We start from the raw sequence: 23,122 nt of genomic DNA on the forward strand, positions 1-23,122 counted from the left end.
AAACTTGTTCTTCACTATATACTGCCTATTACGGATTTCACCAAGTGTTTGTCAAGTCTGGGTTGGAATTCATGAATATTTACTTATTCACTATTTTCTAAAAGCATATAAAACATGGGTTGCCTCCCATGAAGCGCTTCTTTAGCGTCACTAGCTTGACGTTTCTCCCTTATCAGGGTGGTTGGTAATGCTTAAAGTCCTCCCCTCTTGCTGTGGACTTATATCCATTGGTTGTATCAATGATCTCTAAATGTTCCAAGGAGAGAACTCTGTTGATAATGAAGACCTTAGGTAACTGAGATGGTACAGTGGGGAGATTAGGGGGGATATCCGGGAAGTAAGTTGAGATCACTTTATCCCCTGGAGAGAAGTCCTCTGTAGGGATCTTCTTGTTCCTCCACCCCCTTGGTACCTTCTTCTTTGTCCCTTTTGATGTTGCCTTGCTCTTTGTGACTTCTTCTTCTAAGGGAATTTTGTTGTTGTCTTCACATGTCTCTGGTGGTTTAGGTTCCTCCAGCTTTTCCTTGAGCTGTGACAACTGCTTATTTCCTTGTTCATCAACCAAGGGCTTTCCCAGATGGGCTGGTTGTGCTTCAGTGCTTGCTTCCTCTGTCAGCATCTCATTATGATCTTTGCTTGGTTCTTTGTTCTCTTGCTCTGATTCTTGTGAGAGTTTGAAGACATTAAAGCTGAGTCGTTCATCATGGATCCTCAATATTAGCTCCCCTCGCTCCACATCTATGAGTGCTCTGGCTGTAGCTAGGAATGGTCTTCCCAATATGATTGGGTGAGTGTGACTCTCTTCCCTGTCCAGAATGATAAAGTCTGTGGGAAGAAAGTATTTCCCAACCTTTACCAACACATTTTCCACCATTCCTATTGCTTGTTTTTGAGTTTTGTCTGCCAGCCTGATGACTACATCTGTGGGCATTATCTCATTGATCTTCAGCCTCTTCACCAGGGATAAGGGCATTCAGTTGATGCTTGCTCCCAAATCGCAGAGTGCTTTATCAAACATTGTTTCTCCTATGGCACAGGGGACATGAAAACTCCCTGGATCTTTTCTTTTTGTAGGCAACTGTGGTTGAATGAGGGCACTGCACTTCTTGTTCATCACTATAGTTTGGCCTCCCTTGAGTGAGCTTTTCCTGGGAAGCAGCTCCTTTATATACTTGATGTATGCAGGCATTTGTTGAATAGTCTTGATGAATGGTATGTTGACATGCAGAGATGTAAACAAATCTAGAAACCTTGAGAGTATATTATCTTCTCCACAGCACCATTGAGCAGTTGGGGAAAAGGTGCATAGAGTCTCAGCAACTCCTGTTGTGAGATTTCTGGTTCTTGATGATCTTTTTCCTTCTTCTCTACTGAGGTATCTTCAGGTTGTTCTGACAGCTTGCTTGGCTTGTCCTCAATCTCCTTATCACTTATAGTGACCATCTTGCACTCTTCCCATCTTACTTTCTTTGTTTCACTTCTCGGATTCTTCTCTGTGTCACTTGGGAATCTATCTGTGGGTTTGGGAATTTGCTCAGAGAGATACCCCACTTGAGATTCCAACCTCTTGATTGTGTCTCCCTGGTTCTTGAAACTGGCTCGTACTTCCTCCTTGAACACCTTGTTGTCTTGAATCTCCTTGCCTATGCCTTCAAGTAGATTCTCAATCCTTGAGAGTCTATCATCAAATGATTGTAGATCGGGATTAGAGGTGGAAGGATGAGGTAAGTTATTTTGGTTTTGATATGGATGTGGAGAGGTGTTGTTATGGGGGTGTTGATATGGTCTAGATGTGAAATGTTGGTGGCTTGCATTGTTGGGATTTGGGCGTCTTTGATCAAGGCTTTGGTCTTGTTGATTTCTCCACCCAAAGTTTGGGTGATTCCTCCATCCAGGGTTGTAGGTCTTGGAGTATGGATCATGGTTTTTGCCTAGGTGAATTCCCAATGTAGTTGACTTGCTCCTGACTTCCCTCTGCTTCTTCATTCACTCCTTCTTGGGTTGTTGATGAAGTGGTGATTGCTGCTACTTGGTTCCTCTCCATCTTCTTGGTTAGGTCAGCCAGCTGCTTGGTAATGAGCTTGTTCTGAGCCAGCAGAGCATCTACATTGTTTAGCTCCATTACTCCTCTAGTGTTCCCTCTTTCGGAAGCATAGAAGTAGTCATTCTCTGCTACAGTTTCAATGACATCTATGGCCTCCTCAATGGTCTTCTTCTTGTTCAAAGATCCTCCGAATGAATGGTCTACGGCCTTCTTTGACTCATAAGAGAGCCCTTCATAGAAAATGTGCAGCTGATGAGCGGATAATTTATACGCTTTTTGGCATTGTTTTTAGTATGTTTTTAGTAGAATCTAGTTACTTTTAGGGATGTTTTCATTAGTTTTTATGTTAAATTCACATTTTTGGACTTTACTATGAGTTTGTGTGTTTTTCTGTGATTTCAGGTATTTTCTGGCTGAAATTGAGGGACTTGAGCAAAAATCAGATTCAGAGGTTGAAGAAGGACTGCTGATGCTGTTGGATTTTGACCTCCCTGCACTCAAAATGGATTTTCTTGAGCTACAGAACTCAAAATGGCGCGCTTCTAATTGAGTTAGAAAGTAGACATCCAGGGCTTTCCAGAAATATATAATAGTCGATACGTTGGCCAAGAATAAACGACGCAAACTGGCGTTCAACGCCAGCTCTCTGCCCAATTCTGGCGTCCAGCGCCAGAAAAGGATCAAAAACCAGAGTTGAACGCCAGAAATGGATCAAAACCTGGCGTTCAACTCCACAAATAGCCTCTGCATGTGAAAAGTTAAAGCTCAGCCCAAGAACACACCAAGTGGGCCCCGGAAGTAGATTTATGCATCTTTTGATCATCTTAGGATCTTAGGATCATCTTTGGATGCCTGGTTCTTAGATCAGAGGGGCTGGCCATTCGGCCATGCCTGGACCTTTCACTTATGTATTTTTAATGGTAGAGTTTCTATACTCCATAGATTAAGATGTGGAGCTATGCTGTTCCTCAAAGATTAATGCAAAGTACTACTGTTTTCTATTCAATTCATCTTATTTCGCTTCTAAGATATTCATTCGCACTTCAACCTGAATGTGATGAACGTGACAATCATCATCATTCCCCATGAACGCGTGCCTGACAACCACTTCCGTTCTACTTTCGATTGAATGAGTGTCTCTTAGATCTCTTAACCAGAATCTTCGTGGTATAAGCTAGATTGATGGCAGCATTCAAGAGAATCCGGAAAGTCTAAACCTTGTCTGTGGTATTCCGAGTAGGATTCAATGATTGAATGACTGTGACGAGGTTCAAACTCGCGATTGCTGGGCGTAGTGACAGACGCAAAAGGATAGTAAATCCTATTCCAGTATGATCAAGAACCGACAGATGAATAGCCGTGCCGTGACAGGGTGCGTTGACCATGTTCACTGAGAGGATAGGATGTAACCATTGACAAGGGTGATGCCTCCAGACGATTAGCCGTGCCGTGACAGGGCATTTGGATCATTTTCCCTAGAGAAGACCGAAAGTAGCCATTGACAATGGTGATGCATTACATAAAGCCAGCCATGGAAAGGAGTAAGACTGATTGGATGAAGATAGCAGGAAAGCAGAGGTTCAGAGGAATGAAAGCATCTCTATTCGCTTATCTGAAATTCTCACCAATGATTTACATAAGTATTTCTATCCTGTATTCTATGTTTATTTAATTATTATTCGAAAACACCATTATCAATTTATATCTGCCTGACTGAGATTTACAAGGTGACCATAGCTTGCTTCATACCAACAATCTCCGTGGGATTCGACCCTTACTCACGTAAGGTATTACTTGGATGACCCAGTGCACTTGCTGGTTAGTTGTGCGAAGTTTTGAACCATGGTATTGGCATCATGTTTTTGGCGCCATTACCAGGGAAAGAAAGAGCGATGAATTTTACATAATTAAAGTGTAATCATAATTTTTGCGCACCAAGTTTTTGGCGCCGTTGCCGGGGATTGTTCGAGTTTGGACAACTGACGGTTCATCTTGTTGCTCAGATTAGGTAATTTTCTTTTTGTTTTATTTTCAAAAATTTTTCAAAAATATTTCAAAAATTTATCATCTGTTTTCGAAAAAAAAAAATGTTTTCAAAAATATATTTTCTTCAGAATTTTTAAGAATGAATTCTAGCATTTCATGAAGCATGTTGAAGCCTGGCTGGCTGTAAAGCCATGTCTAATTCTTTTGAATAGGGCATGTTAGGCTTGTCATGTCTGAGTTACATACTAAAGCTTGGCTGGCTATTAAGCCATGCCTAACCCTCAGATTGGAGCTTTAGACTAAAAAGATTCCTGGAATTCATATTAAAAATTTTGGAATCCTTATTTTTTTTTTCAAAATAATTTTCGAAAAATATAAAATAAAAAAAATCCAAAAAATAATTTAGAAAGTCATAAAAAAAAATATTTGTGTTCTTGTTTGAGTCTTGGGTCATGTTATAAGTTTGGTGTCAATTGCATGTGCATCTTGCATTTTTCGAAAAAAAAAATCATGCATTCATAGTGTTCTTCATGATCTTCAAGTTGTTCTTGGTAAGTCTTCTTGTTTGATCTTTGCATTTGCATGTTTTGTGTCTTTTCTTGTTTTTCATATGCATTCTTGAATTCTTAGTGCCTAAGCATTAAAGATTTCTAAGTTTGGTGTCTTGCATGTTTTCTTTGCATTAAAAATTTTCAAAAAAATATGTTCTTGATGTTCATCATGATCTTCATAGTGTTCTTGGTGTTCATCTTGACATTCATAGCATTCTTGCACGCATCACATGTTTTGATCTAAAATTCTCATGCATTGCACCATTTCCATGTTTATCTCTCTCATCATTAAAAATTCAAAAATAAAAAAATATCTTTCCCTTTTTCTCTCTTAAAATTTCGAAAATTAGATTTTACTTTTTCAAAAATTTTTAAAAATCTAGTTGTTTTTATGAGTCAAATCAAATTTTCAATTTAAAAATCTCATCTTTTTCAAAAATCAAATCTTTTTCATTTTTCTTAGTTATTTTCGAAAATTATAAAAATATTTTTCAAAAATCTTTTTCTTATCTTTATCACATAATTTTCGAAAATAACATCACCAATTAATGTTTTGATTCAAAAATTTCAAGTTTGTTACTTGCTTGTTAAGAAAGATTCAAACTTTAAGTTATAGAATCATGTCTTGTGATTTCTTATGAATCAAGTCATTAATTGTGATTTTAAAAATCAAATCTTTTTTCAAAAAAACTAATTTTTATCATATCTTTTCAAAAATATTTTCTCATCTTATCTTTTTCAAAAATTTGATTTCAAAATATCTTTTCTAACTTCTTATCTTCTTATCTTTTCAAAATTCACTTTCAAAATTTGTTTCAACTAACTAACTAACTTTTTGTTTGTTTCCTATCTTTTTCAAAACCACCTAACTAACTCTCTCTCTCTAATTTTCGAAAATATCTTCCCTCTTTTTTCAAAATTTCTTTTTAATTAACTAATTATTTTAAAATTTTATTTTAATTTTCGAAAATTACTAACCTTTTTCAAAAACTATTTTCGAAAATCACTAACTCTTTTTTCAAAAATAATTTTCGAAAATTCTCTTCTCCCTCATCTCCTTCTATTTTTTTTATTCATCTACTAACATCTCTCCCTCACTCACAAAAAAAAAAAAAAGAAAAAAAAGAGGATCTCTGTTATTATTATTTTTCTGTGCCCTCTTCTTTGTCATATGAGCAGGAGCAAGGACAAGAATATTCTTGTTGAAGCAGATCCAGAACCTGAAAGGACTCTGAAGAGGAAACTAAGAGAAGCTGAATTACAACAAACCAGCAAGCACCTGTCAGAAATTATCAAACAGGAAAAGAAGATGGCAGCTAAAAATAATAATAATGTAAGGAGAATGCTTGGTGACTTTACTACACCTAATTCCAATTTACATGGAAGAAGCATCTCCATTCCTGCCATTGGAGCAAACAATTTTGAGCTGAAACCTCAGCTAGTTTCTCTAATGTAGCAGAACTGCAAGTTTCATGGACTTCCATCCGAAGATCCTTTTCAGTTCTTAACTGAATTCTTGCAGATCTGTGATACTGTAAAGACTAATGGAGTAGATCCTGAAGTCTACAGGCTCATGCTTTCCCCTTTTGCTGTAAGAGACAGAGCTAGAGTGTGGTTGGACTCTCAACCCAAAGATAGCCTGAACTCTTGGGATAAGCTGGTCACGGCTTTCTTAGCCAAGTTCTTTCCTCCTCAAAAGCTGAGCAAGCTTAGAGTGGATGTTCAACCCTTCAGACAGAAAGAAGGTGAATCCCTCTATGAAGCTTGGGAAAGATACAAACAGCTGACCAAAAAGTGCCCTTCTAACATGCTTTCAGAATGGACCATCCTGGATATATTCTATGATGGTTTATCTGAATTAGCTAAGATGTCATTGGATACTTCTGCAGGTGGATCCATTCACCTAAAGAAAATGCCTACAGAAGCTCAAGAGCTCATTGACATGGTTGCTAATAACCAGTTCATGTACACTTCTGAGAGGAATCCTGTGAGTAATGGGACGCCTATGAAGAAGGGAGTTCTTGAAATTGATACTCTCAATGCCATATTGGCTCAGAACAAAATTATTTGGCATTGAAACTTGGGAAGATGAACCTCCCTTGTTCACCAATGAACTAAGTGATCTGGATCAACTGACATTGCCTTAGAAGAGACAGGATCCCGGAAAGTTCATAATACCTTGTACCATAGGCACCATGATCTTTAGGGCTCTGTGTGACCTTGGTTCAGGGATAAACCTCATGCCCCTCTCTGTAATAGAGAAACTGGGAATCTATGGGGTGCAAGCTGCTAAAATCTCATTAGAGATGGCAGATAATTCAAGAAAATAGGCTTATGCAAGTAGAGGACGTGTTAGTAAAGGTTGAAGGCCTTTGCATCCCTGCTGATTTCATAGTTCTAGACACTGGAAAGGAAGAGGATGAATCCATCATCCTAGGAAGACCTTTCCTAGCCACAGCAAGAGCTATGATTGATGTGGACAGAGAAGAATTGATCCTTCAATTAAATAAAGACAACCTTGTGTTTACAACTCAAGGATCTCTCTCTGCATCCATGGAGAGGAAGCAGAAAAAGCTTCTCTCAAAGCAGAGTCAAACAAAGCCCCCCCAGTCAAACTCTAAGTTTGGTGTTGGAAGGCCACAACCAAACTCTAAGATTGGTGTTGAACTCCCATATCCAAACTCTAAGTTTGGTGTTGGAGAGTCTCAACAATGCTCTGAACATCTGTGAGGCTCCATGAGAGCCCACTGTCAAGCTATTGACATTAAAGAAGCACTTGTTGGGAGGCAACCCAATGTTTATTTATCTAATTTTATTTTTGTTTTTCATGTCTTTATAGGTTCATGTTCATGTGGAGTCACAAAATAAATATAAAAATTGAAAACGGAATCAAAAACAGCAGAAGAAAAATCACACCCTAGAGGAAGCATCTGCCTGGTGTTCAACGCTAGAACAGAGCATGGTTCTGGCGCTGAACGCCCAAAATAGGCATCATCTGGGCACTGAACGCCCAGAACAAGCATGGTTCTGGCGTTCAACGCCAGAAATGGGCAACAAATGGGCGTTGAACGCCCAAAATGGGCACCAACCTGGCGCTGAACGCCCAGAGTTGTGTGCAAGGGCATTTTGCATGCCTAAATTGGTGCAGGGATGTAAATGCCTTGACACCTCAAGATCTGTGGACCTCACAGGATCATCTCAGGATCTGTGGACCCCACAGGATCCCCACCTTCCTTCCTCATAATCCTAGTTTTTTTTCCACATCTTCTTCTTCATCTATTCCTTCTTTTCTTGCTCGAGGGCGAGCAACATTCTAAGTTTGGTGTGGTAAATCAATTATGTAAAGGATCTATAGCTCAGTGGTAGAACATGTGGCTGCAAATCAAGAGATCCCTGAGATACCTCAGGGGATGCACTTCCCTCCACATAGTTATTGGAAGCAACTGAGGATAGAAATACCAAAAATCACTAGGAATCAAGCCACAAAGACAAGGAAGAGACATAGAAGAGCTCAAGAACATCATTGGTTCCTCAAGAAGGAAACACCATCATCACTAAGGTGGATTCATTCCTTGTCTTAAAGTTATGAATGTCCTATGAATCCATCACCTCTCTTAAATGAAAAATGTTTTAATTTAAAAGAACAAGAAGTACATGAGTTTTGAATTTATCCTTGAACTTAGTTTAATTATGTTGATGTGGTGACAATGCTTCTTGTTTTCTGAATGTATGCTTGAACAGTGCATATGTCTTTTGAAGTTGTTGTTTAAGAATGTTAAATATGTTGGCTCTTGAAAGAATGATGACAAGGAGACATGTTATTTGATAATCTAAAAAATCATAAAAATGATTCTTGAAGCAAGAAAAAGCAGCAAAGAACAAAGCTTGTAAAAAAAAAAAGAGAATAGGCGAAAAAAAAAATAGAAAGAAAAAGAAAAAGCAAGCAGAAAAAGCCAAAAGCTCTTAAAACCAAGAGGCAAGAGCAAAAAGTCAATAACCCTTAAAACCAAAAGGCAAGGGTAAATAAAAAGGATCCCAAGGCTTTGAGCATCAGTGGATAGGAGGGCCTAAAGGAATAAAATCCTCGTCTAAGCGGCTAAACCGAGCTGTCCCTAACCATGTGCTTGTGGCGTGTAGGTGTCAAGTGAAAACTTGAGACTGAGCAGTTAAAGTCAAGGTCCAAAGCAAAAAAAGAGTGTGCTTAAGAACCCTGGACACCTCTAATTGGGGACTTTAGTAAAGCTGAGTCACAATCTGAAAAGGTTCACCCAATTATGTGTCTGTGGCATTTATGTATCCGGTGTTAATACTGGAAAACAAAGTGCTTAGGGCCACGGCCAAGACTCATAAAATAGATGTGTTCAAGAATCATCATACTAAACTAGGAGAATCAATAACACTATCTGAACTCTGAGTTCCTATAGATGCCAATCATTCTGAACTTCAATGGATAAAGTGAGATGCCAAAACTATTCAAGAGGCAAAAAGCTATAAGTCCCGCTCATATGATTGGAGCTATGTTTCATTGATAGTTTGGAATTTATAGTATATTCTCTTCTTTTTATCCTATTTGATTTTCAGTTGCTTGGGGACAAGCAACAATTTAAGTTTGGTGTTGTGATGAGCGGATAATTTATACGCTTTTTGGCATTGTTTTTAGTATGTTTTTAGTAGAATCTAGTTACTTTTAGGGATGTTTTCATTAGTTTTTATGTTAAATTCACATTTCTGGACTTTACTATGAGTTTGTGTGTTTTTCTGTGATTTCAGGTATTTTCTGGCTGAAATTGAGGGACTTGAGCAAAAATCAGATTCAGAGGTTGAAGAAGGACTGCTGATGCTGTTGGATTCTGACCTCCCTGCACTCAAAATGGATTTTCTGAAGCTACAGAACTCAAAATGGCGCGCTTCTAATTACGTTGGAAAGTAGACATCCAGGACTTTCCAGCAATATATAATAGTCCATACTTTGGCCAAGAATAGATGACGCAAACTGGTGTTCAACGCCAGCTCTCTGCCCAATTCTGGCGTCCAGCGCCAGAAAAGGATCAGAAACCAGAGTTGAACGCCAGAAATGGATCAAAACCTGGCGTTCAACTCCACAAATGGCCTCTGCACGTGGAAAGTTAAAGCTCATCCCAAGCACACACTAAGTGGGCCCCGGAAGTGGATTTATGCATCAATTACTTACTTCTGTAAACCCTAGTAGCTAGTTTATTATAAATAGGACCTTTTACTATTGTATTAGATATCTTTTGATCATCTTAGGATCTTAGGATCATCTTTGGATGCCTGGTTCTTAGATCAGAGGGGCTGGCCATTCGGCCATGCCTGGACCTTTTACTTATGTATTTTTAACGATAGAGTTTCTACACTCCATAGATTAAGGTGTGGAGCTCTGCTGTTCCTCAAAGATTAATGCAAAGTACTACTATTTTCTATTCCATTCATCTTATTTCGCTTCTAAGATATTCATTCGCACTTCAACCTGAATGTGATGAACGCGTGCCTGACAACCACTTCCGTTCTACTTTCGATTGAATGAGTGTCTCTTAGATCTCTTAACCAGAATCTTTGTGGTATAAGCTAGATTGATGGCAGCATTCAAGAGAATCCGGAAAGTCTAAACCTTGTCTGTGGTATTCCGAGTAGGATTCAATGATTGAATGACTGTGACAAGCTTCAAACTCGCGATTGCTGGGCGTAGTGACAGACGCAAAAGGATAGTAAATCCTATTCCAGTATGATCGAGAACCGACAGATGAATAGCCGTGCCGTGACAGGGTGCGTTGACCATGTTCACTGAGAGGATAGGATGTAACCATTGACAAGGGTGATGCCTCCAGACGATTAGCCGTGCCGTGACAGGGCATTTGGATCATTTTCCCGAGAGAAGACCGAAAGTAGCCATTGACAATGGTGATGCATTACATAAAGCCAGCCATGGAAAGGAGTAAGACTAATTGGATGAAGATAGCAGGAAAGCAGAGGTTCAGAGGAACGAAAGCATCTCTATTCGCTTATCTAAAATTCTCACCAATGATTTACATAAGTATTTCTATCCTGTATTCTATGTTTATTTAATTATTATTCGAAAACACCATTATCAATTTATATCTGCCTGACTGAGATTTACAAGGTGACCATAGATTGCTTCATACCAACAATCTCCGTGGGATTCGACCCTTACTCACGTAAGGTATTACTTGGACGACCCAGTGCACTTGCTGGTTAGTTGTGCGAAGTTGTGAACCATGGTATTGGCATCATGTTTTTGGCGCCATTACCAGGGAAAGAAAGAGCGATGAATTTTACATAATTAAAGTGTAATCACAATTTCTGCGCACCAGCAGCTGCACCCATTCGTTGAACATGTCAGGTGGACACCTCCTTGTCAGGTCCTTAAACCTCTCCCATGCTTCATACAGAGTCTCACCATCTTGTTGTCTGAAAGTTTGGACCTCAGCTCTCAGCCTATTGATTCGTTGAGGTGGGTAAAATCTTGCCAAGAATTTGTTCACCACATCTTCCCAAGTTGTCAAGCTCTCCTTTGGGAAAGACTCCAGCCACTTCGCTGCCTTATCCTTGAGTGAGAATGGAAATAAGAGCAGTCTATAAGCGTCAGGATGAACACCATTAGACTTCACTGTGTCACATATTCTCAGAAAGGTGGTTAAATGTTGATTGGGGTCCTCTTGGACATTCCCTCCGAACGAACAGTTGTTCTGAACAAGGGTGATGAGCTGTGGCTTCAGTTCAAAATTGTTGGCGTGGATGGTTGGGTTTTGAATGCTACTTCCACAGTTTCCTGGGTTTGGATTGATGTAAGAGCCTAAAACTCTTCTATCCTCCCCAGCATGATTTGCTCGACCTCCTCCGCCATGGTTGTGAGTCTCTTCCTCACGATGGTCTTCCATGTTTTCTTCCATGTTTGGTTCAAAGTATTCCTCCTCTTCCTCAGCACCAACTACTCTTTTTCCTCTTGCTTCCCTCCTTAATCTAAAAAAGGTTCTCTCAGGTTCAGAATCAAAGGAAGTTGAAGCCCCGCTTCTTCTCCCTGTCATACAACCAACAAGTTCAAGCAAGGAAAATAGATGCAGAAAGTATTTCTATCAGAATGACTGTTAGTGTGAGTGATGCAATATATCAAACAGTTAGTGGGTTAGTGAAATGAATTGTAAATAACAAAGAAAAAGTAGGGGGAAGGGAAGAAATTAACTAAAACAGAAAGTAAATGACTCAAACGGAAAATTAAATCAAACAAAAATAAAATGCTCAATCTAGTTATCCTCCAATTTAATCATTGTTGATGCACAATCAATCCCCGGCAACGGCGCCATAAACTTGATGCTCGGAAAACTTGTCTCATAACAAATTTCCTTTGGCAAGTGTACCGAATTTGTCGTCAAGTAAAAACTCACAATAGAGTGAGGTCGAATCCCACAGGGATTGATTGATCAAGCAACTTTAGTTAGAGGAATGTTCTAGTTGAGCGAATCAGAATTTGGGTTGAGAATTGCAGAAAATTAAATGGCGGGAAAGTAAATAACAGAAAAGTAAATGCTAGAAATAAAGAGCTGAATGTAAATGACGGAAAGTAAATTGCAGAAGCTTAAATGGGAATGGGGTAATTGCTCATAAAAGTAAATGACAGAAATTAAAGAGAATGGGTAAGATCAGAAATGGGGAGTTTATTGGGCTCAGGAGATGTTGCATTCTCCGGATCAATTTCATTTTCATCTCTTCCTCAATCAATGCACTCATTGATCTCCATGGCAATCTTAAGTGATCGAATTACAATTCCTTGTAATTCAATCTCTCAAATCTTGATCAATAGCCAATTCCTTGGTCAATTGCTCATGAGAAGAGATGAAGTATGGTCACTGATTATACCACATGCATTTCCCAAATCAAGTATTGAGAGGATTATAGTCACATATCCATCCAAACCCAATTTGGTCCAGCATGAGAAAGCATTTCTAGCATGATCTCTTCATTCCTCTTTCAAGGTTCAGAAGAGATCCAAGTTTGAATAGCTTCTTTTCCAAGATAACTACCCAATTGGATGAAGATCGAAAGCTTTTAAGTAAAATCAAGAGGAAAGATAGAAGAAGAATAATGAAAATTAGTATTGATCCATCAAATTACAACAGAGCTCCCTAACCCAATGAAAGGGGTTTAGTTGTTCATAGCTCTGGAAAATGAAAACAAAGATGGAGAATACATGATGAAACTAGAAGTGCAGAGAAAGTAAAATACAGAGAGTAGTTCTATGCCAAGAGGCTCCCTATAATTTCCAACTCCCAAAATAATTCAAAGCTACTCCTATATATACTACTCTTCTGATCTTCTAGTTGGCTCTTCAAGTCTTGGGTATGGGCCTTTGGATCTTGAGTTTGAAGCAGTTATCTTCTTCATTGGGCTTGGCTTTACTTGCAGAGAGAAAGTCTGAAGTGGGCAGAGACTTTAGCTCAGGACGTTAGTGCTGTTAACGTTCAGTGAAAATATGGGTTCAAGAACGTTAGTGACAATTACCTTTTTCACTAACGTTCCTCACCAAAGTAAGAGCCACGTTAACTTTAACGTTAATGGCACAAACATTGCCACTAACGTTGCCTCTATGTTCTTTGCACACGTTATTGGGACTCACCTTTCCCAGTAACGTTGAGAAGTCTCCCCTTCCTTACGTTAGAGTCCACGTAAACTTAGTTAACGTGGCTCTTTTAACGTAGGCTTGCCAACCTTCGAGAACGTTAGTGACACTTACCTTTGTCACTAACGTTCCAATGTGCCCTTAGCTCCCACGTTAGAGTCCACGTTAACTAGGTTAACGTGGCCTCTAACGTGGCTATGCTAGCCATCTCCAACGTTAGTGACAAAGGTGAATGTCACTGACGTTGGCTCATCATCTCTCCTCCTCACGTTAGCTTCCACGTTAACTAAGTTAACGTGGGAGTTAACGTGGCTCATTGTGGCTTGTGTGGGCTCCTTCCAACGTTAGTGACAATATTAGGTGTCACTAACATTGGCGATCACCTTCCTTCTTCACGTTAGCTTCCACGTTAACTAGGTTAACGTGGGAGTTAACGTGGTTTATTGGGGCTTGTGTGGGTTAATCCCAACGTTAGTGACAATGTTTGGTGTCAATAACGTTGTCGACCACCTACTTTCTTCACGTTAGCTTCCACGTTAACTAGGTTAACGTGGGAGTTAACGTGGCTTATTCTGACTTGGCCAACGTTAGTGACAAAGTTGAATGTCACTAACGTTGGCTTCCCTTTACCTCTTAACGTTAGAGGCCACGTTAACTAAGTTAACGTGGCTCTTAATGTGGCCACTTATGAGCTTGGTCCAACGTTAGTGATAATGTTAAGTGTCACTAACGTTGGCTTCCTTTCCTTTCTTCCACGTTAGAGTTCACGTTAACTTAGTTAACGTGACTCTTAACATGGGCAATGATGGCTTCGAGAGCGTTATTGGCGATTTCTTTTCTCATTAACTTTGCAAATTACTCCCATTCTACGTTAGTGCCCACGTTATTGTAACTAACGTAGCCACTAATGTGGTTCTTCTTTGCTTTCTTTGTCCTGAAATCAAGCAATCGAGTGCATCAAAGTTCTGGTCCAAGTCATGGGAAATGCAACATCAAATTTGTCATTAAATTCATGCAAAATCTTCATGAAATCATGTAAAATGCACAATGTATGCTTGAATCAAGATGTAAGTGAATATCTACCCAAAACTAGCTTATTTTCTAAGGAAATGCATGAAACTACCCTAAAAACAGTAAAAAAAAGGTCAGTAAAACTGGCCAAAATGCCCTGGCATCAGCTAATAGAAATAAAAGGGAAAAACAAAAACAAATAAACAAATAAAAGAAAAATATTTACAATAACCAATAATAAGGCACACGTTTGCAGTTCCCCGGCAACGGCGCCATTTTGACGATTAGTTTTTCTATCGGTAAAGAAATATAAAAATATGATCGCGTTGTAAGTATAGCTTCTAAACCAACAGAAAATCCTTTCGTACAAACGTTTTGGTTATCACAAGTAACAAACCCCTTTAAAATTGATAACCGAAGTATTTAAACCTCGGGTCGTCTTCTCAAGGAACTGCAGGGAGGTGTTCTTATTATTGGTTATGAGTTTTGTAAATTGGGGGTTTTGAAAGTAAGGAACAAGTAATTTAAATGACAAGTAAACTAAATAAATAATTGTAAAATAAACTCTTGGCAAGGTATGAAAATTTGGAAGTCCTATCCTAGTTACTCCTATGAGAATTGAAGTTAATCCCACTTAGTTAACCTTTACGAAAGCAAGGGAAAGTCAAGTGAACTAATTAGTAAGATTCCCAAGTCCTAGCCAACTCCTAAGGAAAGACTAGAGTTAGTGGAATTCCAGTCAATTAGCCGACATAACAATCAATCACGATAAGTTGATAACTCAAGAGCCTCCAATTAATCAATTAAAGCCAAGAATATAAAAAGTTAAATAAGAATCATAAATCCGAAATACCTCAATTGCATTAATAAGAGAAAATCAATCTAAACATAGAGAGTTCATAAGCCAATTTGGCAACATAAGTAATTAAATGAGAGCATTAAAGTATCTAAAAGTAAAAGAGAAATATAAAGTAAAAGAAATATTGAACCTGATGAAGAGTTGAAATCCTAAATCCTTTAAGAGGAATCCTAATCCTAAAACCTAAGAGAGAGGAGAGAACCTCTCTCTCTAAAAACTACATCTAAATTGTGAAAAGTGAATAATAATCGACCTCCTTATGAATGGATGCATTCCCCCACTTTATAACCTTTAATCTGTGCTTTCTGTACTTGGATCTAGGCCAAAAAGGGTTTCAGAAATCACTGGGAGCATTTTCTGCAGTTTCTGGTGGGTGGCGTCTGTCACGCGTCTGCGTAGGTCATGCGGTCGCGTCATCTGGGAGTTTTCCTTGTCACGCATTCGCTTCGGTCAGGCGTACGCGTCATCTGCGTTCTACTCAAGCCGCGTGTCCGCGTCAGTCACGCGTTCGCGTCACTGCCGTTTTGCGCTAGGCACGCGGCTGCGTCGTCCATGCGTTCGCGTCGCTGCCAGTTTCTTCAAAAACTCCATTTTGTGCTTTCCTTTATGTTTCCTTTCCATCCTTTAAATCATTCATGCCTTAGGAGATCTGAAAATACTCAACACACAAATCACGGCATCGAATGGTAATAAAAGGTAATTAAAATAATTATTTTTAAAGCATAGGAAACATGTTTTTCACATATATCACATAATAAGGAAGGGAGAGTAAAACCATGAAATTTCACATGAATAAGTGGGTGAAGGGTAGAATAAATCACTTAAATTTAGCACAAAATATATCATGAAATATGGGTTTATCACACCCCTTCATTCTGACTTAACTGAATTAAGAACAAGAGTATATCTTAGAGAAGAAGTAGGCATAAATTGAATAGAAAAACAGTAGTAATTGCATTAATTCATGAAGAACAGCAGAGCTCCACACCTTAATCTTTGAGGTGTAGAAATTCCACCGTAGAAAATACATATGTGAAAGGTCTAGCCATGGCCGTGAGGCCAGCCTCCAAACGTGAACAATAGTCTATGATCAAAGTGATCAAAAGATATTCCAAGAGATCAAAAACTCATAAAATAAACCTCTAAAAGTAGTTTTTATACTAAACTAGAAACTAGGGTTTACAAAAAATGAGTAACTAAGTGCAGATAATGTAGAAATCCACTTCCAGGGCCCACTTGGTGTGTGCTTGGTCTGAGCATTGAGCTTTACACGTGCTTAAGCTGTTCCTGGAGTTAAACGCCAGCTTGGGTGCCAGTTTGGGCGTTTAACTCCAATTTTGGTGCCAGTTTGGGCGTTTTACGCCAAAATATTTTAGGCTGACTTTGAATGCCAGTTTGAGCCATCAAATCTCGAGAAAAGTATAGACTATTATATATTGCTGGAAAGCCCAGGATGTCAAATTTCTAACGCAATTGAGAGCGCGCCAATTCGGCTTCTGTAGCTCCAGAAAATCCATTTCGAGTGCAGGGAGGTCAGAATCCAACAACATCTCTAGTCCTTTTTCAGCCTATGAATTAGATTTTTACTTTGGTCCCTCAATTTCAGTCGGAAAATACTTGAAATCACAGAAAACACACAAACTCATAGTAAAGTCCAGAAATGTGATTTTTGAATAAAAACTAATAAAAATATAATAAAAAATAATTAAAACATACTAAAAACTATGTAAAAACAATGCCAAAAAGGGTATAAATTATCCGCTCATCACCCCCTCTTCCCGCCTCTTTCGCATCCGAAGAGGAGGAGCACGAGGAGGAGCCAGCTCAGCAGGAGGCACCACCGCAGACACAGGCCATCCCAGAGGCTCAGCAGCCCCTGAGGAGCCACAGTCTGTGGCCCAGCAGACAGATGCGACTGTTGACCCCCACTTTGAGCCCGAGCAGTAGCATCGAGGACGATGCTTCATTTTAAAGTGTGGGGAGGTCACCGTCGTCACCGTCGGTGGATAGCAATTTTGGGGTGAACATTCCGGACATTTATCTCTTAGTTTATGTTATTTTTCTTTATTCTTGCATTTTATTTTTTTAGGATTATTGTATATACTAGTATTGTGGACACTTATATTCTGGTTATTGCATTTTGCACCTTAGACTGGATACATTTCATATTTTTAGTAGATTTTCTTTACATAGTTGTTTTTGCTTGTCTTAGCTCTTTGGTTGTGATTAGAAAAATATTTTGGATTGTTGAAACCTAGTTGACCCCTTTTGTATATGAAATGTGTTTTGATTGAAAAGGGGTAAACTAAGGAAATTTTTAAATTCTCAATCACAACATTGCATCAATAAACTTAGTCAAAATGATGAAATTTTCCAAGAAATTCATCTATAGGGCACCACCCTAATTGATTGAAAATATCTTTTTTTTTTTTAAAACTTGCTTGAATTATACACTTTGTGGATCATGTTTTGGGCTAAGAACACAAGCTTGTGAGATTTGAGCCTAATGGTATGGTTACATCTTATAACCACTTATTTTTCTTCTTGTGTGTAATTGTTCTCCTTCTATAATTGTGATCCTTGATTTGTTTAATTCTATATGTCCATCATTCCTTGTATAGATGCACTTATATGATTGAGGCCATTGTTTCATAAGCTCACTTACCCAAATAGCTTACCTTTTACTCTCCATCGTTAGCCAATTTTGAGCATATGCTTAATCCAATTGTTCTTTATTTTAGCACATTACAAGCCTAAAGCGAAAAATAATAAAATTCCCTTGTTTAGATCTTTGATTAGCTTAGGCTAGTGAGAGTGTTCATTAATTAAGTTTGGGGAGAATTGGGAACATTGGTTAGGATGAAAGAGTGTTTTTGTATTTCCATATTTGGGAATTGGGAGCATGCTCATATATAGATTAAATGTATTAACCTTAGGCATTGATGTTCTTGTGTATAGTTAAAAAAAGAGAGAAGAAAAACAATAAATAAGGGGACAAAATGCCCCAAAGTAAAGTTCAATAAAATCAATGCATAAGTGTTGTGAAATGAAAAGAAATACATGAGTATGTGAAAAAAGAGTGAAGAATGGGTAGTTAGGTTAGAACTTAATTGTATAGGTTGTTATATAGGTTAGGTAGGAAGTTTAAGTTAATTAATGATTCAAATTTGCGAGTCCACTTAACCATATGTGACCCTACCTTGACCTTAACCCCATTACAACCTTATGGGAAGTCCTCATGATAATTGTATGCATGCATTGGATGATTGTTGATTTTTAGATGAAGAACAAATCTTGGAAAGCATGATTAGGGGAGAATTGAGTGAATCAACCCCTAAACACTTGAGTGATTAGAGCAGATACACATCCGGTGAGGGTTCGATTGCTCAATTACATGTTTTCACCATGATCATTCACTTTCATGCAAGTTTGTAAATCTTTTTGAGAATTCAATGCAATTGTGGGTTTGGTTTGGTTTGAATTGATTTCTATTGCTCTAGCCCTTATGCCTACACATGTTTTCTTCGAAGTTGAGTTGTTTTGACCAAGTAATTGCATTCATATAGATAGTTGCATTTAGATAGGTTACAATTAGGTAGTTTGTATTGAATAAATGTTGATACCCTTTGCTTCTTTCTTGATTTTAGCATGAGGACATGCTTAGTTTAAGTGTGGGGTGGTTTGATAAACCCCAATTTTGTGGTTTATCTTGTGCTTATTTTGGGAGATTTTATCACCTTTTTCCACATTTATTCAATGAAATAGCATGGTTTTGTAATTCTCCTGTAATTTGTGCTTAAGTGTAAAAACATGCTTTTTAGGCCCTAAATTGGTTATTTTAATTCACTTTAATTCCATTCGATGCCTTGATGTGTTTGTCGAGTGATTTCAGGTTCATAAGGCAAGTATTGGATGAAAGAAGTAAAGAGAGAAGCATGCAAAGTGGAGAATGCATGAGGAAACGAGGATTGGGAGTACATCAATGGACGCGCACACGTCACAGACACGCGCGCGCGTGGAATTGAAGTTGCAAGGCGACGCGTACGCGTACATGGCGAATACGCGTGCATAGGAAATTGCCAAGCGATGCGTATGTGTCAAGCACGCGTATGCGTCGATGTTCGCACGTGACCCACTTAAAGTGAAATCACTGGGGGCGATTTCTGAGCTGCCCAGGCCCAATTCCAACTCGTTTCTGAGGGTATTTGATGCGGAATTCAAGATGGAGAAAAGGGGGGAGGACTTAGTTAGTCATGATGAGCCTTTAGTTAGTTTTCTAGAGAGAGAAGCTCCCTATTCTCTCTAGAGTTAGGTTAGGATTAGGTTAATCTCTCTCAAATTTACCTTTCAAATCTTGTTTTGATTTAAATTCTCTTTATATTTTAGTGTTCTATTGTCTTAATCTTCTTAGTTTCTCTTGTTAATTTCTTTTTATGCTCTCTCTTGTGTTGATGAACAATTGTTGGATTTGGGTTTCTTTTAATGCAATTTGATGTTTCCATGTCTCTTTTATGTTGATCTTGATTGTTATTATTGATTTCTTGCTTATGTTAGTTGTGGGTTTCTTTAATTCTTGCATTTTGTGATGTTTACTTTTATTGCACACTAGGTATTTGATAGAATGTTTCCTCTAGCTATTGAGTAGGTCTCTTTACTTTTGGCCTAGGCTATGGGAATTGAGTGACTTTGAGTCATTGGGTCTTATTAAATTGGTGATTTGAGAACCCTTGGTGGTCAATTTGATAATCATTGATACTAGCCTACTACTAAGTCAATTAGTAGCTAGGTTGGGACTTATGGATTGATGTTGATCAAGCCATTTGACATACTTCAAGTATAGAAGTACAGTTAATGAGCTTGGTTCCTCATAATTGTCAATACATGGTTTGTAGACAAGGATGGTGATCTCAATTAACCATGTCTAGCTAAGAGTTCTTTCCCGTTTATTTTATTAGTCCTTATCATTTACTTTCTTGTTGTTTACTTTTCTTGCCAACTATAAAATCAAACCCCTTGCATTTTCATAGCCAATAATTGACCACTTCATTGTAATTCCTTGTGAGACGACCCGAGGTTTAATTACTTTGGTTAATTTTTATTGGGGTTTGTACTTGTGACAAAACCAAATTTAAATTTGATGTGAGAGTTGTTTGTTGATTTGGAGCTATGCTTACAACGAAGTTCTTCTTTTCTACAAGAGAAAAATCTAGACCGACGATAATTCTTGCTATCACTCCCACTTAGTTAATCTCTAACTATGAAGGAAAGTGAAGTGGATGAATCAGTTTGATTCCTCAAGTCCTAGTCAACTCCTAAGCAAAGATTAGCTTTAGAGGGATCCAAATCAACTAGCAACTTTCAATTATCAATCAACAAAGGAGTTTGATAACTCAAGAGTCTCTAATTACTCAACCAAAGCCAAGGGGAGAGAAATCTACACTAAAATCCAATCAAGCATTCTATCAAACACTTGGGAGGCATAACATAAAAGCATAGAAAAGTAACATGGAATAAAAAATCTAAAACCAACAATTGCAAGCATCAATGATAACAAATAAAGAAAGAAGCTATAATAAATATAAAAATATAAATTGCATTAATATGGAAATCGAATCTAGACATGAAGAGTTCCTAAACTAAACTGGAGAATAAATAAATTAACAAGAGAAGATAGATAAACTAAAGGACTAGAACAAATAAGAGTAGAAGGAAACTAAATTAAAGCAAAGTAGAAATCTAAAATTGAAAATAGCTAAACCTAAGAATCCTAAAACCTAGAGAGAGGAGAGAGCCTCTCTCTCTAGAAAACTACATCTAAAACCTAAAATTATGTGAATGAAAGTTGTGTAAAAGAAATGAATGATTTCCCCACTCTGCAGCCTCTAATCTGTGTTTTCTGGACCAAAAACTGGGTCCAAAACCAGCCCAAAATTGCCCCCAGCGTTTTCTGCAATTTTTGCACGTGGCGCACGTCACGTGTATGCGTCGCCCACGCATACGCATCGTTGAACTTTTGCAAGGTCACGCGTACGCGTGATGCATGCATGCGCGTTGCTTAACTGCATGGCAACTATGGCAAATTGCATATGATTTTGAAGCCACGGATGTTAGCTTTCCAACGCAACTGAAACCGCTGCATTTGGACCTATGTAGCTCAAGTTATGATCAATTTAGTACGAAGAGGTCAGGCTTGACAGCTTAGCAATTCCTTCAATTTCTTATATTCCTTCCACTTTTGCTTGCTTCCTTTCCATCCTCTAAGCCATTCCTGCCCTATAAACCCTAAAATCACTAAACACACATATCAAGGCATCGAATGGTAATAAGAGAGGATTAATAATTAGCAATGTTAAGGCCAAAGAAGCATGTTTTCAATCAAAGCACATAATTAGGAGGGAAAATGTAAAACATGCGAATTATATGAATAAGTGTGAGTTTAGTGGATAAAATCCACTCAATTAAGCATAAAATGTACCACAAAATAGTGGTGCATCAAATCTGCCCACACTTAAACATTAGCATGTCCTCATGCTAAGCTCAAGAGAAGCTATAAAGGAGTGAAGAGGAATGGTAAAACTTATGAAATGCAACCTATCTATATGAATGCAACTAAATGCAAAAATACTTCTACCTACTTAGTTAAAAGTAAACAAATTATCTAAGACAAACATAAATCAGATTCCATTAATTCAAATCACATAATAAGAGACAAGTAAACTTGTAAGAAGATAGCTCATGAAAGCCGGAAACATAGAATCAAGCATTGAACCCTCACTGGAAGTGTATATGCACTTTAATCGCTCAAGTGTCTAGGGTTAATTCACTCTAATCTCCTCTAGTCATGCTTTCTAAGACTTTGTTCTTCATCTAACTAATCAACAAATATTTAATGTAAAAATGCAAACATCATGAGGTCTTTTCAAGGTTGTAATGCGGCTAAAGTAAGGGTGAGGATATATGTATGGCCAAGTGAGCTATAATATGAATCTTTGACTAACCTAAGTTCTCACCTAACACACACACATACTCTATATAATTCTAAAATCATGCCTAGCTACCCATGATCTCACTTTTGTATATTTCACCTACTCATGTATCAGAGTTTTCTTCTATTTTATCACATATGCACTGATCCTTTTATTGAACTTAACTTTGGGTGTAATTTTATCCCTTATTTATTTATTTATTTATTTATAATTTTTTTTGAAATATGAAAGCAAACATAACATTTCAATGCATATGGTTTTTCTGGTTTCACATGAGTAAGCACCCAAATTCCCAATATCTTGTCAATAAAACTCAACACTTTCTTATCAACCCAAGTTCCCACAATTCCCCACACTTAATTGACACACAATCTCTATCTTAAGCTAATCAAAAATTCAAATGAGGTAATTAATTATTTTTCCGCTTAAGGCTAGTGATGTGATAAGATATAAAACAAATGGGGTAAAAAGGCTCAAAGTGGCAAACAAAGATAATTGAAGTGGTAGGCTATTTGGGATAAGTGAACTAATAATAAATGATGGCCTCAATCATATGTATGTGACGTGGTGGAAAATTTTCGATTAAGAAATTATAATAAGAACAACGTTGCAAGTACAGTTCTTAACCGACGAGAATTCCACTTATCAATTTAAAAAGGGTTGTCACAAATTTAGAATGAAAATACTGGGAGTAAAAATCCCAGGTCGTCTCCCAACAAGTTGACAAAAGAGTGATATTTTATTAGTCAATAATTTTTTGAGAATTTTAGAGTTGGAGAACAGGAAATTAAAATAATTATTAATTAAAGCACTGGAAATTAACAAGAGGTTTTATGTAATTAAAATAAAAAGCCTTGACTGGGAGAAGATTAATTGGAAGTTCTATCCTTGTTGGATTCTCCCAAGTGTAATGGTAAGAGGTTGTTGTTTCTACTTAGTTATCCTTTTCCGAATAAAGGAAAGTCAAGTAACTGGCCAAACACCCAAACCATCACAACTCTCTGGCCAAACACCCATTTACGCCGATTTCCA

The 23,122-nt window shown here is 37.9% G+C and overlaps 2 non-coding genes across 2 annotated transcripts; one reads left to right on the plus strand and one right to left on the minus strand.

The window, feature by feature from the left end:
• Positions 1-6,286: 6,286 nt before the first annotated feature.
• LOC148577650 (small nucleolar RNA R71) lies at positions 6,287-6,394 on the minus strand. Its single transcript, XR_015904258.1, has one exon. It is a non-coding gene; the product is annotated as a small nucleolar RNA R71 (small nucleolar RNA).
• Positions 6,395-10,953: 4,559 nt separating this feature from the next.
• Positions 10,954-11,057, plus strand: LOC148577651 (small nucleolar RNA R71). The gene has a single exon (XR_015904449.1). It is a non-coding gene; the product is annotated as a small nucleolar RNA R71 (small nucleolar RNA).
• Positions 11,058-23,122: the final 12,065 nt, after the last annotated feature.

The sequence above is a fragment of the Arachis ipaensis genome, chromosome B1, assembly GCF_059453495.1.
Source record: "Arachis ipaensis isolate K30076 ecotype BB chromosome B1, ASM5945349v1, whole genome shotgun sequence".
Classification (NCBI taxonomy): domain Eukaryota; kingdom Viridiplantae; phylum Streptophyta; class Magnoliopsida; order Fabales; family Fabaceae; genus Arachis; species Arachis ipaensis.